The sequence below is a fragment of the Ursus arctos genome, unplaced genomic scaffold, assembly GCF_023065955.2.
Source record: "Ursus arctos isolate Adak ecotype North America unplaced genomic scaffold, UrsArc2.0 scaffold_5, whole genome shotgun sequence".
Classification (NCBI taxonomy): domain Eukaryota; kingdom Metazoa; phylum Chordata; class Mammalia; order Carnivora; family Ursidae; genus Ursus; species Ursus arctos.
The window spans coordinates 13,054,028-13,069,097 of record NW_026623067.1 but is presented as its reverse complement, the minus strand read 5'-3'; the positions used below and the strand labels follow the sequence as shown (position 1 = coordinate 13,069,097).

General features: G+C 41.1%; 1 protein-coding gene across 2 annotated transcripts in view; it reads left to right on the top strand.

Annotated features, from left to right (window-relative positions):
• Window positions 1-287: 287 nt before the first annotated feature.
• The window catches only part of CNOT6 (CCR4-NOT transcription complex subunit 6), a 68,836-nt gene continuing 54,053 nt past the window's right edge, over window positions 288-15,070 (top strand). The window contains exon 1 of one of the 2 annotated variants that reach the window (XM_026507703.4): window positions 288-481. The gene's annotated coding sequence lies outside the window, so the exon portion shown is untranslated. The remainder of the gene's footprint in view (window positions 482-15,070) is intronic. The other variant, XM_026507701.4, reaches the window with a different exon arrangement.

The window sequence follows — 15,070 nt, the reverse complement described above, 5'->3', positions numbered from 1 at the left end:
CACCCCGCCGGACACCGAATGGTCGCGCCCGGAGGCGGCGGCCAATGGGCGGCCGGGATGTTGGAGCGGCGGCGGCGGTCGGGGTGCTCGCTGGCTGGGGGACGGCGGCCGCCGCCATGATGCTTGTTTGCTTTCAATGAAAACGAGGGGGGCGCGAAGGAGGAGGCGGCGGCGTCGGTGGCGGCGGCGTCGGCGGCGCGGAGGCGAAGGCGGCAGTGGGCGCAGCGAGGAGGGCGAGGCCGGGGGCCGAGAGGGCGGGAGGGCGTAGTGGCGGCCCGTCGGGGCGGCTGAGGCGGGCGGCTGACGCGGTGGCGCTCGGAGGGGGAACAAAGAGCGGCGGCTGAGGCGGCGGAGGAGCGGCGGCGGCGGCGGCGCTGCAGCAGCGGGCGGGACTGGTATGGTGGTTCCACAGGTCAGACCCCGCTGCACTCACAGGGAGGAGGCGGCGGCAGCGGCGGAGGAAGGCGGCGCACCCCGAGAGGTGAGCGAGACCGGCCCGAGGCCCGGCCGGGCGCTGCTCCCCGCACTGGCCGCGCACGGGCCCCGCTCGGTCGTGCCCCCCGGGACCGCGGCGCGCGGGGCCATGGCGCGGGCAACTTGAGTTTTGTGGGTGGCGGAGCTGGCGGCTGTTGGGGGTCTTCCGGACGCGCAGCCTTGGTGATCCGGCCGGGTCCCAGGCCGCGCCCCCCGCGCCCAGCCCGGGGGTGGGGGGCGTTGATTGACGGCGGGGGCGGGGGCGCGCAGGGGGCGGGGGCAGGGCGCCCTGGCCCTGGGACCCCGGCTGCGGCCACCCGGAAACGGCGAGTGGGTGTCCGGGACTCTTGGCCACGATGGGTGGCAACTTTGGCGGAGTGGCTGTGTGGGATTGTGCGTCGTGGAGTGTGGAACTTCGCAGTTACCGCAACGCGGGAAACCAACTGTTGATCCCCCCCACCCCAAAAGTATTTAAAATTCAGTTTAACGCAGATTTGGGGGGAGGGGATGGGAGTGACAATGACCTGGTTAAAGAGGCACTTAGCACCAGATGAAGAGATTTCTAGTATTGCTCAGAACTCGGAGATAGCCCTAATTACTTGAAGTAGTTTTCTCCCCTAACCCCAAGCAGTCTCTCCCTTTTTATTTCTAAACGCCAATCGTTATATTCTTTGGAAACTTTTTTCCCCCTGGGACTCTTTTCCTCCCTCCCCTTCCCCAGAGAGCCTGCTCACGAAGACCTGTAACCTTTTCTTTAACTGTTACTGCAGATGTCAACATTGTGAATAGTCCTCTTGCTTGACCTTCTTGGATTTACTGTGTTAAACTGACGTGGTTTAAATAATCTGCTTGAATTTGAGTTCCTATACTTACCTGTTTTCTAGGTGGATTGTCTCATTAGTGCTAGTGCGTAATTTCTTGCATTCTTGTGTCTGGAAATTTAATTTTGGGGAGGAAGAGAGGGAGTATGAACTAGTGAAGAATTAAACGGCCATAATAGCACTAGGTGTGTTTCACAGCACGCTGGGGTTTACCATTTCAAAACAGTTTTGTAGGCTTTCCGGGCTGGTATGGTCATGGATCAAAACGTTTTGAAGACTTTCTTTTGTAATTGCTGTCAGAGCAGTTATCACAGACTTCAGAATGTGATGACTTTTAGAATGAAAATTGTGTACTGTTTTTAGATCTAGTCCAGTCAACGTGCTGTAAACAAAATATTTGAAAAGCTACGAATGTGGAAACTGTGACCCAGAAAGATTAGAATGACTTGCCCAAGGTACTTGCCGTTAGGAGGGAAAGCACATGAGAATGTGAGGTATTTGCTGGAGATTACTTCTTTTGGGAGGGCAGAAGTGTTTTAATGGGTAGAAGTTATTTGTGGTCATTGTATCTCTTCAGTTTGCAGGTGAACAAGATACTAAATGAAGTAGTCAAAAAATAAGGATGGGATAGAAGATATTTTCTCGTGAGACTGAGAGATTCATTCTGAAAGTTGATTCTTGCATAGTTTCAAAAGTATCTTGATCAGCGGTAATGTAGGGGAAGAAGCCCTTTTGAATGCCTGTTTGGTTTGTAGGTGTTTTCAGGTTTCTTAAATCTTGGTGGCACATTAAAACTACAATTATTGGGAAATTTCAGACTATTTTCTCTTGACTAGAAATGAAGTTGGTTATAGAACTTGGTCCTGACTTCAAATAAAAAAAAAAAAAAGGCATTGAAGGAATTTGCCTACTGTACTTGTAGTTTATAAATATGCATTTTGGTCAGTGCTTAGGCATCCCGCTATACCCACGTTAACCTTCTTATATTCTTTGAAGCATAAGGTTTTTTCATATCTTAGTGCAATGGAAAGGGATAATATATGTAAGGCATACTGGTCAGTGCTGCTCACAGCTGTAACCCTTGGGCCGTGGGGGGTGAGGGACCAATATCTTCACACTTGTAACTTTCCCAGATGCAAGGTACACTGGTTGGGGAGCTTTGCTTTTAAAGTGTTTATCACTTTGGAAAAGTCCAGATAGGTTTGGCTAAGGACATGTGTTTTAATGCAGAAAGACTTGGATTTGTGGGTGTGCAGTACTTATTTACACTTTTTGGTTGCAAGTGGAACTTTTGTTAATGTCTAGAAAACAGTTCCAATTTCAGTTTTCAAATCCTTAGCTTCCACTTTTGACGTACTTTTTTCTTTAACCTTGCCTGCTACTCACTTTACGAAGGTAGCCATTTTACAACAAAAGTGTGGTTAAGAAAACGCTGTGAAATTAAGAAATACCAAATAAATTAAAGTGTAATCTTATGGTACACAGAGTCTGGCGCATTAGAGTACAATGGAATGCACCATATTTTTGTGTTTGAATGAATAATTAAAGAGGAGAAAGTTATTTACGTCCAGAGTGGGGACTCCTATATACACTGCCTTAATCTTACCCTTCCCTGGCCTTTACCTCTCCCTCATCCATTTATATTTTCTTGATAACCTAATTTATATGTCAAGAAATAGTATATGCTGGACACAGCGTTGGACCCTGAGAATTTAAAAATGAACTCTACTCAGTTTTTGCCATGTAGTCTGTCGGTGTTTGGAGGCGTACAAAGTGCTATGAGAGAACGGAAGAAAGGATGAATAAATTTGTGGAAGGTGTGGGAACAGTCTACAGAAAATAACAACAGAGTAGGTGTTTGTCAAACTGGGGTGAGGGGGTCATTTCAAACAGGGAATGGTGGGTGCACTGAGGTGCCAGAAGTTGGGGTACGGCCAGTGGTGAGGGACAGGGAGAGTGACTGAAGATAAGCCTGCAAAGCTGTGTCCTAGATTTTGAAGGACCATGCTTGCTCAACTAAAACTGAAATTTGTATCTTTATCCCAAAAGAAGGGAGCCAAAATATTTTTATTAGGGGAGCAAGGTGATTTATAGACTACTTTGGCATCAGTGTAGAGGATTGAGTGGAGGCCCTACATATAAAAAAGTCACTTAGAGTATGGAGTTAGTGACTCTTAATCTTTTTAACTTGGTTATAGTGTATTTTGTGTTCTGTAGTTCCTTTTAAAATGGACTCGAGGGTTTGGCCGATTGCTCTACAATACAGGGTAATTTAAAATCAAAGTGTCAGAATATTTTAGAAGTTAAAAGCAGTCAAAACAATGAAACCCATAACATGGCACACTTGAAAATTCAGGCACTGAGAACTTGTTTTTTGAGTTAGGTTTAAGTGGACTGTAGAGCTTAAGAGAAAGAAAGAGAAAACTGGAGAAAACCACCCTCTGTTGACCAGAAGTGAGAGGCACCAAGTTTAAAGGTTGTGACTATCCTAATAGTTCACTAGGACATGGGCTGTATGTAGGTGAAACTTGGGGGAGGGCAGAGTTTCTCTCCAGTAACTTACTGCAGTTGGAATATTGAAATTTTCTTGAAGTCTAAGAGCTCATCATCATAAAGCTGATAATTTCTGTAGTTCATTCTGCTGCGAAGCAGCATGTAGGTTCCTGAAAGTTATCATGGTATGCAGAATTGTGCAGTAAAAACTACAGGCTCACAGGGAAAAATGAGATCGAAACACAACACTCAAAAACCTAGTGACTTACTGTTAAAAACGAACCTGATGAAAATGGTAACACAGTTTTACATATGTGAAATGGCTAAGGAATATATAAATACTATAATAAATGTGGCACTTTACATTGAGAAAAACGTGGTTTGCTTGTGGAAATGGGCATGGAAAGGTTTGCTGCTTGTGAGTTCCTGTGAAATGGTAGAAATCAGGTTACCTGAAATCAGATGGAATGTTATAGTAACACCAGATGTGGGTGGGTGGGTGTGGCTCATATCACATGGAGAACTGAGGGGGCGGGTAGTGTTTGAGGTGTGTGTGTTTTGTGTATTTCTGCACAGCTCTCTGTTCAGCTGGGTGCAGTTTTCTACCTTCATCTAGTGTGGTAGATGCAAATGAGAAATGTATGCAAATTAGAATTTTGCATTGTGCTCACATTCCCTGATATATCAATCACGTTGGAACAAATTCATATTTCAGAACAAGCAATATAGCAGAACTAATTATACTTGAATACAGCATTTTAAAATAGTGCTAAAACTCGGTTCCAAAAATACTCAGACACCCATATGTCAGGCGCCATGTATAGGCTTGCTATCCTTGTGGGGCTTATGGTCTTTTGTCCCAAGTAGATTTATAGTGGGATATAAAGACGAATGAACCAATAAAGCACTCATCATGTTATACAGTAATGAGGAATATACAAAGCATTTGGGTCATACTAAGGAAGGAACAGCTAATTCTGCTTGGGAAACTTGATGGACTCATCTCAGAGGTCTTTGAACTGAGTTTTGAAGGGTGAATAGGCACTTTTCAGGCCGAGTAGGACTTTTGATGGAGGAGAAGCATGTGCAAAGTCAGCTTACATATAACTTGGGCTGTGAAACATAGGATGCAAGAATGTGAGGGACAGGAGGAGTGGCCAGAAACAGTTTGTGAATAGTCTTAGGCTTTTTCTTGAAGTATTGGGACTTTAATGGGGATCCATTGAGAGGTTAAGTGGATAGGGGTGGGGATATTGTAACACACTTTTTTGGGAGAGACATAGTAAAATGTGGAGGTTGGATGAAAGGGGTCAAGAAACTGGGGCCAGAGAATTCTTTTAAGTCCTTGTGAGAGGTCAAGGACATAATAGGAGCTGGAAAAGAATAGGATAAAATTTGAAAGATATCAGAATTAAGGACAGATAAGCAATGAGTTATAAAAATAGGGTACCATTCAGAAGTTTTTTCTCCTGAGTAACTTGGTATGATTTAACTTGGGAAGTAGAGGAAGAAGAGCAGATTTGGGCAAGGAAAGTGGAATAGCTTGCTTTTGATTCTAAGTTTCACAGGGCCTGTTGGATATTTAGGTGGATATATCTAATAGGTATCTGGACCAGAGAGCGGTTGGGGATTTTATAGATTTGGTCCATATATAGTTAGTATTGGAAGTTAGAAGATCAGTTGGGAAGAGTGTATGAACAAATGCTTTTCACCTTTTTGGGGGAGGTATGGTCCCTATTTGAGAATAAGTTGAGAATTATGGCCCCTGCTGAGGAGAATGAAAGTATGCATACACTTAAGTGTGAAACTTACTCATGGAGCTCAGCTTAATATAGGACAGGAAGAGGAGAGGACCAAGGGAATCCTTAGGAGCAGCCAACATTACATTTTGGACAGGACTGCAATAAAATGGGTAATGAGGTAGGAGAATAGGAGCGAGCAAAATTACAGATGCCAAGAGTGCTGAGCAAGAGGGACTTTTCAGTGGCGACAAGTGACAGCCAGATTTAGGGTAGGATGAGCCCTGAGAATGGTTTAATAGGATTTGGTGATTATGTGAATATAAGCAGAGCAAATTTTTCTGGGACTGGGGAGGTAGAAGTCAGACTGTAGATTAGGTTTTAAGCAAATGCGAGGTTAGGAAAAAGGTTATAGATTGCTGTTTGAAAAGTTTAAAGTGGAAAGAGGGTAATAGTTTAAAGAAGAGACAGGGTTGAGGGAAGGTTGACACCTATGTTGGTTACCAGCCTTATGTTTTCTTTAAGTCCAAAACAGGAAATACATTTCTAATATATATATTTATATATCAGACTCTCCCCTGATATATTGGCTTGAATGATTGACTTTTTATTTGGTTACATAAAGTTATTTTCTTTGTGGAATTTTATGGGATTTCAAAAACAGGAAAATCTTCCTCATTGGACATGGAGCTGATGTAAAATCATACTAGAACTTTCAGTCCTAAATTACTGGAAGACTAAAATGTAATTTTCATACACCTTGCTAGGTTTGTATTTGTCCTGTTCTCAAGAGTCCAAAGTTGAGTTAAATGTTTGATGCACTTTTATTTTTATTATTATTTTTTTGAGAGAGAGAGAGAGAGAGTGTGTGCACGTGAGAGAGCAGGGGAGGGGCAGAGGGGGAGAGAATCCCAAGCAGACCCCCGCTGAACATGGAGCTTGCCCATATCCCACAGTCTAGAGATCATGACCTGAGCCGAAATCAGGAGTTGGTCCCTTAACCAACTGAGCCACCCAGGTGCCCCTAAGTGTAGAATAGTAGCAAAGAAGGAATCATTAGGCATAGTAATTTTTCTTTCAAAGTTATTTGCTACAAATGTATACTTTACAAAGTAAGCATGTGGCAATCTAACAAAACAGAAAATAGGTGGTGATCTTTGTATCCAAAAAGAGTATTAAAGTTGATTCTTTGGATATGTCTACCTGTTGTAGATAGATTTTTTTTTTTTAAGTAGGCAGATTTTGAGTGGGGGAGGTGTGGTGGGATAGATGAAAAAGGGTATTAGAGGAGTCCCTGCTAATTGAAGACCAAACAAATGAAGATTTATTCACGGTAAGTCAAAAATATTATGTGCACTCAGCTTTTTGGGGGGCAGTTTTTTCTTTCATAAGATTGTGTATAGTTGTATGCAGACACCGCAGCATCATAAAGCAGGGTCTGATGAAGCCAACTGCCATGTTTTGTGGAACAATAGCTCTTCATATATTTCCATCTAAGATTGTTGAACGTGAAAACTGTACTATATTGGGGACAGCTAAAGAATTATCACTTGTTTTCTAATTTTAGGGAAACTAGAGAAACTCAGGGATTTGTAGTCACAGAAAAAAAATAGCTTTGTTGAATGCTAATGATGTGATAGGCGTTGTGCGTTACGTGTGTTAATCCTCATACCAAAATTGTGAGGTAGATATCATTTTATAAATGAGGAAGCTTTAGCCTTAAAGATGAATGTAAACATCCTCTAGACATAGGTCTGTTTGACTCTAGTTTGTATTCTTAATTTCACTGTACTCCCCCCCCCCCTTCCATCCTACATACACGCATGGTGATGTGGCTTGGAATGGACCTTTGATACAGATTTGATAATACGGAGAGACCTAGTTTCTGCTCACTCCAGACTTAAAACCATTTACTTTAGTGGCTAATCATGTTGATAGACGAGAGCTACCTGTCCGATTCTTAATATTTGTGATTCTGTTTTAGGTTATGGCACAAAAACCTCATGAAAGTCCCCATGAGAATACTATTCATGTTGGTCAAAAACCCAGTTTTAAACATGTCACTGTTTTAGGAAAAGGTGGTCACATAATGCGGTCAAAAAGCAGTGGATAGAGAACTCCCATTTGAACAGAGTTGCTTTAGATTTCTTTCCAAATCTTCTGAAGCATCACTCTGTAGCTTTAGAGCAATATTCTAGTGTTCTTAAAGGCTTCTTGCTGATTTTGTAAGGTCAGCATTTCATGAATAATTTTCTTTTAGGGGAAAAAAAGGTCTAGTGGGTTAAAACTGATGGCTAGTACATTAAAACCTCCCAAGTGATTGTATATATGAATTAGCAGCTGGAATAAATGTCAAGTGCCTCACGGGACCAAAATCCTCTAAATAGTGGTAGTTAGACTATTATGAGTCATCGTAAGAGAGGAAGAAACAAATAGATTATGGAAAGTCTGACAAAAGAAAGAAATGAAAGATTTCTGTTGGCATCTGTCGCTTGGTGCTGAAGCCGTGAACCAGGTGGTTGTAGCTGATCTCATGTTAAGGAGCACATTTAGGATTGATGGCCTCGCTTGCCTTACTTTTTTGATCTTGGTGAGGTTTTACCCCACAAATCATGGCTTTGACTTAGCACCCTGCTTGTTAGTGGGCGCTCAGCTTTTGCTGATTAGATGGCAGATTGTGTTTGTCTTAGGATGTTGTTCATTCTGTACTTTATGTTTGACTTCAAATACAGAGAATAAAAATCTAACTTGACAAATATTCGTATTCATTTTGAGTTAAAATTTGTGGATGACCTGTACTTGGGATATCTTTATAGTTGTATTTTGAGTTAATTTATTGGGTTGGATGAAATTGCTAGTATTCGAACCATTTTTGGCCTTTCAAATTGGTGGTTTTCTATGGGTTGTTGCATACGAAACTTCTCTCTGTGCTTCTCGGACGGTATTTTGTATTCACTTGTGTGTTATTGGGCACATACACATGGTTAGACTTGCGTTTTAACAGCAGTGTAGTCACAGGCCGGGCACTGAGGATGCAGATGGGTATGCCAATCTTTTCCTTTTCGAGCTTAGTACTGACTACTATATCCTGCTGTTCAGCTCTATGTTTTGGAGGAATATTTTACCATAATTTCAAGATCTGTTTTCAAAGAGGTCTTATTGATTAGAAATTTTAGTTGAACCAATTTGTACTGAAACTTATTTTTGTACTACTTGATAAAGGATTTAAGGAAATTGTGTATGAGGTTTTGCAGGGAGGAGGATTTGGCTATAGAAACCTTAAGTTCTTAGAGATATTACTAAGATGTTATTTGTCTTTTTCATTCTTACTCTCTTACGAGTGTACAGTGGAGTTTTCCAGAAGCTAAAAAAATGATGTGTGATATCTGATCAGACTGACTTCAGAGCATATATGGGAATCCAGCTGTCTTTTAGTATGTCATACATTAAAGAGATTTACAGGAATGTAAGACAGTGTCCTCATGACATTTGACTTTGTTTTTGAAAGTAGTTACTTTTCATGAAGATGTTTATGAATATATGGTAGGTTTGGAATGTCTGGGTGGCTCAGTTGGTTAAGCATCTACCTTTAGCTCAGGTCATGATCCCAGGGTTCTGGGATCGAGCCCCACATCAGGCTCCCTGCTCAGCGGGGAGCCTGCTTCTCCCTCTGCCTGCTGCTCCCCCTGCTTGTGCACTCTCTCTTTCTCTTTCTCTGACAAATAAATAAAATCTTTAAAAAAAGTGGTAGGTTTTATATTTAATGAGTTAATACATATTTTAAATTTTCTTCTAATTTCTAGAATGGCAAATGTTGACAGGTATAGTCCCCAGAAATGAAAGCTCTTTGAGGTACTTGTGAATTTTTAAGTGTGTGTAAGTGTCCTGAGGTGATAGTATTTGAGATCTGCTCTCTTAGAGTCTTTGGCAGAGTTTGGGAGTAGAGCAGGCAGGTGTGGAGTAGCTCGGGAAGATGATACATCTGAGAAGGAAACTAGAGGGCTCATGGTCTCAGCAACACAATATTTGGAGAAGGAACATGAGATCTTGGCTTTGTCAGTGACAGTCTTCTAGAGTTGTGTGAGGAGCTTTATGGCTGGATTGTCTGAGGTTCAAACCCCAGCTTGACTACTTTCGGAGTGTGTGTGACCTTGGGCAAATTATTGAAACCCTGTGTCTTCATCTAAAATAAAATGAGGATAGCAGCTACCTCATGGGTTGCTTTGAGAATTAAATTGAGGGTAATACAGGTATATGACTGCGTAGTGGTTGAGAGCACAAGCTTGTGATCAAACTTGGGTGAAAATCAGTTGTGCCACTAGTATCTCTGTGACCTCAGGCCGGTTACTCATTCTCAGGACCTTCCCTGTGTTTGTAAGGAGAATAATATATTTACTTACAGGAGTCCTGAGGGTTAAATGAGGTAATATATGTGAAAGGGCCAGATAGGCCTGTCACGTGGTGTGTGCTCAAATAATGTTGGTTGTTACTGCCTAGTGCCTTGTGGCAGATTGGCACGCAGCAGTTTTGCCGTTACCCCCATCTGTGCAAGGTTTGCCTTTATTATGCTAGAACATGTCACTGAGGTTATGTTTATACAATTTAAATTCCTTTAAGTCTGTCCCCTTGATTCTTATCCTAGGCTATCTTAGAACCAGTACTCTCAGTTTTTGGTCCTTTCTGTCTGGTTTTTCTAGATTTTGCCTTCAAGATTAGAAACCTAGATATTAGTTTTTCTTGTTGCTGGTGAAATGGGCACTGCTGATGGTACACTTGCCTCTTACAAAATGTTTGCTCTTTTACTTTTTAAACTATCGCAGCTTCTCTCTTCGAATTCTTACAGTTATTCACCAATTACTTAGCGATTTGTCAGGCTCTGAAGAGATAAAAAAGTATTTAAAATACAAAGGCAAGGAGCTATATTAGAGTAGGTGAGTGAGACGTTAAAAAAATTGAGGTGGAGTTAAAGATACTATTATAGAAATATCTTCAAGGTTCAGAATATCTCAAAGCAGGGAATGATAATCAGCTCCTGTGTTTGGGAGGGATAGGGAAGAACGACTTTTTTGAAGTTGGATATCTGATTTGGCATTGGAAGATGACTAGAGTCCCTAAGGTATCTAGAGGGGAGGGAGAATGGCATTTCAGGCAGAAGCAATAACATATGCTAAGGCGTGGAGGGTTGTGAGAGGTAAGTGGGAGTTGGATAAGACTGGAGAGGCACACAGGAGTCAGGTCAGAAACTTTGTTTTGTAAATGAGCCTAGGTCTCCTCTGTTTAGTTCAACGCTAAAAAGGAGGTCTTTGAGCCTCCTTTGTGTCAGGTGCAGTGTCAGTCCACGGGTACAGAGATGAAGGAAATGTGCTTTTAGGACCCCAAGGTAAGTGCTTGTATTTTTAGGAGATAACTCTGGATTGTGTCTAGGCTGCATTTGAGTTGGGGGACGGCAGAAGAACATGGGTCTGAGGCTGTTGAATTAGATCATATCTCAGGGAAGATCCCAGGAAATGGAGGCAGAGTGGGCCAGAGGAAGATTTAGGAGGTTAAAATGGGCTTGTATCTAGGGACTGGATGTGAAGGCTGGGGTTGGGTGGGAAAGAGTTAAGCATAGTACTCTTATTTCTGGCTTGGAAAACGGGTGGGGATCATAGGGGAAGGGCAGGTTAGAAGACCAAGATGACAGTTTCACTTTTTAGTAAGATCCTTTTGGTACCTTGTTTTTTTCACTAGCTTTTGATTCTGTCTCCTGTGCAATTCAAATACCTGTTTTGAGAGATTACACGAGTTGTGAGATACCTGCGGTAGCATCATTGGCCGTTTATGAGAGTAGCCCTTGAACTGTACAGGTCCACAGTTAGGATTTAAGTTTGCTTTTTAGATAAGGATAGTCATCTTTGCAGAGGTTTTTTTATGCTTGCTTTGCCTGCCACAGGGAGCTAGTGATAGACCTGGTGAAAGTTTTGCCACTAAGGACAGCTTCTGAATGAAGTTTATTGTCTGTGTAAACTTTTAATTGGCCCATCAGTCGTGGTGGAAACCTGGATAGAAGAAAACAAATTGTGATCACATTGAGAGTCAGGATGATTGGGGTTTAAAGTGAGATGTAGCAGTGCCTTAACTGACTTGAGGCTCTAACGAAGACTTGAGAATGTTGTCCAAGGGGTCTAGCTGGTTTTATTTACAGAGAGTCTCATGTTTTTCATGTGTAGAATTCAACTAATACGCCGGAAAAAACAGAAGGTAGGTAGTTTACAGTAATTTAGGCCTGCTATCTCAGCCATAATTATTATCAGCTTAAAATTTCAGAGTATTTTCATTTTTCAAAGTATCAAATTATTATCTTTATATGACATTTTAAATGTCTTACGTTTCTTGGAACAAGATCCAGGTTAAATTAGTATTTATTGTTATGCACAATTTTTTAATGTACCTATGAATAAATTATTATTTGGGATGTATTCAAAGAGAGGTTTTTTTTTTTTTTTTTTAAGTGGCATTTGTGTAATGGCTTGGTGTTTTTGTAATAATGGGGAATAGAAAGAAGATACTGGAACATATTTGAAGGATGGCAGGTGTGTCTGCCAGTTGTATCAAAAGAAACAAAAGTATTGGAGTAAAGTATGGAAAGGTAGAATATTTTGAATTCTAAACTGACAAGTTTGAATGCTTTCTAAGCAGTAGAAAGGGGAGGTGGGGGCAGTGATGGGAGAGAGGATGCCATAGAATCATAGTTTTAAAGCTGCTATAGGACCAGAAATCATTCTAGGTGACTTTCCAGTTCTTTACAAAGAATGGTTCTTTCTCCTGAATTGTGCAGTGTAATGAGAACTCGATTTTAGGAAGAATAATTTGAGAGTGATACGTAGGTAGGTTAGTTGTAATCTTAAAAGCATAAATACCAATTATAATAGTCCATTATATTAGTTGAAAAAAGGTGAGTAAAGTCCTAAATTAGAGTGATGTTTGTAAAAATCAGGGTTGTGGTGTGATTACATGGTTGTGAAACTTTCGTTTGCTCCCCCAGTAGATTAAGCTCCATGATCATGTATTTCTTATTCTTTATTCCTAGCACCTGGCAGAGTACTTGGCACATAGAAAGTGATAAGTATTTGTTGAATGAACGGTTCCGTAAAGAAAACTGCCTAAGGAAGCATAGTTCAGATGTACTGAATTGCTTTTGGATTTCTCTTTTAGGAAAAACTGATTCTGGGTCATGAAAGAAAGAATGTTTAGTCCAGTTCATTAGTGTAATGTGCTAGAGCTTACACAAGATGCTGGGAGATGCAGACTGTGGGTGATAGATGCTGGAGTAAATGTTTGGTGTGCAGAGAGAAGAGAGAATGTGTGCTTTTGTTGGGAAGGACTTTACAAAGGCTTCGCCATGTGGCTTGAGTTTGCTTGAAGTTTGAGTAGGAGTTGAGGGTGAAGCTTGTCTGGTGAAGGGATTAGCCATACTGGAAGACTACGCCTTAGAGGTAGGTTTGCTTTAATCAGTTTAGGACTTTATAGGGTGGCATGTGTGTAAGTGGATGAAGAAGAGTGAGAAAATAGTTCGCTAGGTCTAGGTTGTAAAGACTTGAAAGTTTGGACTTCAGGTGGCTAGGCAGATTGGCCATCTTGGGTTTTTAAGCAGGAGAGTGATATGGGCAGCCATCTATCTGGAAGGTGGATGTAGAGGAGTTTGTTAATACTTGAAGCTGAGAAATGAGGAGGGTCTAAATTAACCTCAGTAGCAGTGAAAATGGGAAAACAGATTTAGAAATCCAGAGGAGGTAAAAATTAGTTGGATTTAGTGAAAATTTAGATTGGAAGAAGTAAATTGGCACTGAAGTTCGTGTCACTATCTTTTTCAAATATAACTGACTCTTGAACAATATGGGTTTGAACTGCATGGGTCCATTTATGTGTGGATTTTTTACAGTACACGTCTATAACTGTATTTTCTCTTCCTAATGATATTCTTAACATTTTCTTTTCTCTAGCTTGCTTTATTGTAAGAATGCCATATATACTGCATACAATATACAGAATATGTGTTAATCACATGTTTATGTTCTCAGTAAGGCTTGAGGTCTACCGTAGGCTACTAGTTGTTTTTGGGAAGTCAGAAGTTACATGTGGATTTTTAACTGTGTTGTTCAGGGGTCAACTGTATACTTTAACTCATAGCTCTAAGAGGAGTCTGATCAAATAAAAGGTTCTTTCTGCACAGGAGTTTATTTCTTCCTGGTTCCCTCCCTTCCTTTCCTCTGTCCCTCTCCCTTTTTCCTCCTTCATGTTTGAGAAAGAAGTAAAACACAAAGAATGGAGAAGAAAATGTAAAAAGGAAAAGAGAGATGTTTAATTTAGCATTTTATTTAGTCGGTTGAGAATGGCTGTAACTCCCGTTTCCTTGAAAAAGATCTGGCCAATATAATTAAAATAAATTATTTAACTTCAGAGTGCCTTTAACAACAATTTTTTATATGGCCAAAATAACATGATCTCATAATTATTCATTAATATTTTAAATATTAACTAGGCATTAAGTGTTTCTCCAGCTGTCCACAAAATGTCTTTCATTGCTGATTTGTGGATCCTATGTAGGGACCATTTATTGCATCTGATTATATCCCTCAATTCTTTTCAAATATAAAATAGTCTTGACACCAGCTTGTTGAAGGCAGCATACCAGTTCTCCTGCAGGAAAGTCCTGCATTCTCATTTTGTCTGATTTTTTCTTTGGCGTCATCTGGCCAATTCCTCTATTTCTTAGTCAAGGTAAACATTTGATGTGTGCTTCATGTTCCGTCATTTGAGAGACAAAGTCAGTGGCTGGTTCTCCCCCCATTAGTGTTGCGAAGATTGATGAAGAAGGTAACCTTTTATTCCTCCCTTGAACGTTTTCTCCCTTATGATCAGAAAACAGTTCGGGTGATGGAGTTACCTTAGCATTATACCAGTGCCAGTGATTCGTCTAATGGTTTTAACACAATTTATAATCCTTGCCTAAAGAAGGCATTATAAAATGAAGTTTTTTAAAAAAAATTTGTTTCATTTCTCATTTATTAGCTGTCGTTCTTTTGTAAAATAGGACTATTCGGCTGGGGCTCTTTGTTTGGTCAACTCTGAAATGCAGGACCTGCTGAAAAGATAAACACTTGAATCTTTCTCTTTAGAACTTACCGGTTTTCTTAGTTTAAAAGCTGCCTCAGATGGTGGCTGACGTGCACCAATGGCTTTCCCTTTCCTCACCTCTCACCTCTTGCTTTCTTCATGCCTTGGTTACTGCAGTAGTTTCCTCCTGCTACTAATCCCCCCTTTACAGCACCGCCAGCTCTGTTTTCTGCAGCACTGATAATGATCGTGTTATCCACAAATTTTTGATTGAACGTGTTTCATCCCATTATAATTATGATTCTTTTTGCTCCAATCGTCACAGCTTTGGCCAGCGAGGACCCCTTTTAGTAGGCTTCTGTGTCATGTTGACTTAGGTTTTTGGCACCAAAGGATATCTCAGGCTTTACACATTTTATACATTTCTTGCCCCAGACTTGTAGTTGG